Genomic DNA, 2,554 nt, shown 5'->3' with positions numbered 1-2,554 from the left:
CGGGACATTACCCTTGAATTGTTGCTGGGTTCACGTGTCAGTTCTCGTTGTTTGAGCAGCAGAGAATCTGACTTCCACAGAACTGACGTTTCAAGGTTCCTTCCTCAGCGCAGGTGAGGTGCATTGGAATTGCAGGTGACGGTGTCGTCTGGAGTGGCTCTGGAAACTTTTTGAGTGAACTCTGTGGTCTTTTCCCGGTGTCTACAAGGCCATCTAGTGAAAGATAGCTAAGTAGTTCAAATAATTTCTTGTTGAATAGTTACTGAGGACTTATTTCTGCAAACAGGCCTTTTATTACAGTTCAGCAAATCTGGTTCATATATCTCCTGACTGTGACAGACCTTTCTCCCCCAGGGGAGATTGTGAGGCCTTTGCAGACCTAATTATTTATGGTTTGCTAGTGAGATAAGCACCTCTCAGGGTCCGCACCTGAAGAGCTTCCAGTCCTCTATCAGTCTCAGCTACGGGAGGGAGAGTCAAGCAGAGGCCTACCCATTCCATTCCTAGCTTGGGCAGTGGCTAGTGAGTAGAATGCAATCTGCCACAAGTTAAAACTCACCCATGCTGGGCAGCAGCAACATGGGGGAGAGTCAAGGGCGGATACTAGAGTTTACTGCATGGAAGATGGCAATAGTCAACCACTTCCATATTTTTTACCAAGAAAACTCTATGGATACACTACCAGAAAGATTGCAGATGAAGAGTGGGGCGTTCTGGGAGAGATATGTCTGTGGTGTCCTTATGGGTCAGAAATGAAAGCATAAGAGAAGACAAGGGAGGTGAGGCTCCTCTCCCTCAGATTTTCACCCCACAACTAACCCCAGATGTCCCCTTCCCCAGACCCTGGGCTAAATCCTCCAGGGTCCTCCGTGGTCTCCCACATGTTTATGTGAGTGACAGTCACTTTAGCTTGTAGTCCTGCCATCCAATATCCCAAGGGCGAAGATGGACGAGGTAGCAATTGGAGGGATGAAGTAAGGAAAGCCTTTGAGAGCCTTGTGGTGCCTAACAGGAGGACATGGTATAAAAATATGAAAATGAAGGGTTCATGAGCAGTGACTGCAATGAGTGTCCAAGGAATTAGGTCAAAGGGAAAGATCATTATTATAATCACATTAAGTTTTTACTAAGTGCCAAGCACTGTACGAAGCACCTGGGTGGACACAGGGTATTCAGGTTGTACACAGTCCCTGCCCCACACGTTCTTCGGAGTCTAAGTAGGAGCAAGAACTGTTGTTGAATCCTCATTTTACAAATGCAGGAGCAGAGGCCCAGAGAAGTTAGTGATTTATCCACAGTCACACTGTAGGCAAGGGGTGGAGCAGGAATTAGAATCCAGCTCCTCTGAGCCCCAGGTCAGTATTCTTTTGACTAGTCTGTGCCAATTGTTCTGGATTATACATTTTAGCTCTCAGTATGGTTGATGACCTTCTGCCTATTAGGAAGCTTGGTCTCATTTTAAATGCTTAGTACAATGCTTTGCACACAGTAAGCACTCCATAAAGGAGATTGAATGAATCTTGTGGAAAAAGCAAGAGTTAGGAAATCAGTACACCTGGGTTGGAGTCCTAGATCTGCCACTTGCCTGCTGGGTGACCTTGACCAAGTCACTCAATTTCTTTGTGGTCCAGTTTCCTTACTAGCAAAATGGAGATAAAATGACCTATCCTCCCTACTTATTAGACTGTCAGCTCCTTGTGGTACAGGAACAGTTTGATCTAATTTTGTAGCTATCCTAGAGCTTGGCATACAGTAAGCAGTTACTCCCTCTTATCCTTATCTGTCCCCATCTTGGTTACTGGACAATTAGGAGTTTTCTGTGTAACAACTATGACACATAAAAACCTAATATGTGGAAATCCTATTTTTGGACATTTTCAATAAGACATATGTTTTAATAATAATGTTAGCATTTAAGTGCCTACTATGCGTCAAGCACTGTTGTAAACACTGGAGTAGATACAAGCTACTCAGGTTGGACACAGTCACTGTCCCACATGGGGCTCATCATCTTAATCATTTTACAGATGAGGTAACCGAAGCAGGCAAAAGTTAAGTGACTTCCCCAAGGTCACACAGCAGCCAGGTAGCAGAGAAGGGATTAGAACCCTGGGTCTTCTGACTCCCAGGCCCCTTGCTTTTTCCACTAGTCCACAAAAAAAGAAAAGAGGAATATAAAACCATTATGAGCTCTTTACCCCACTGAGAGACGGTCCCTGTTTCTAACTCCAACCTCCCATTTATTTGGTGCTCTCTAGTTTTCCCTGGAGCTTGAATGTATTCATTAGACTTGCATTGAAAACCAACCAGTCTGCAGAACATGATGAAATGCTTAATGCCAAAGAGTCTTTTTTTTTTTTTCTTTCCTTCTTCAATGAATGGGATCATTAATTTTGCAGAAATCAGCTGGGTGTTTGAGGGAGGGCCTCCAACATGAGGAACAATTAGCAGGAGGCCACTGCCTGGTCTGTCTCTGAGACAGTAGAGAGGGAAGAAATGGGCACCACTGCTTCTAAGGCAGTGTGGGGGGAAATACGTCAAAGTTAATAGATGG

At 44.6% G+C, this 2,554-nt stretch overlaps 1 non-coding gene across 1 annotated transcript; it reads left to right on the top strand.

The window, feature by feature from the left end:
- The first annotated feature begins 410 nt into the window (after window positions 1–410).
- LOC114813051 lies at window positions 411–549 on the top strand. Its single transcript, XR_003760663.1, has one exon. It is a non-coding gene; the product is annotated as a small nucleolar RNA SNORA7 (small nucleolar RNA).
- The last annotated feature ends 2,005 nt before the right edge of the window (window positions 550–2,554 follow it).

This window comes from Ornithorhynchus anatinus, chromosome 6 (genome assembly GCF_004115215.2).
Source record: "Ornithorhynchus anatinus isolate Pmale09 chromosome 6, mOrnAna1.pri.v4, whole genome shotgun sequence".
NCBI lineage: Eukaryota > Metazoa > Chordata > Mammalia > Monotremata > Ornithorhynchidae > Ornithorhynchus > Ornithorhynchus anatinus.
This window is presented reverse-complemented; position numbering and strand designations above follow the sequence as displayed.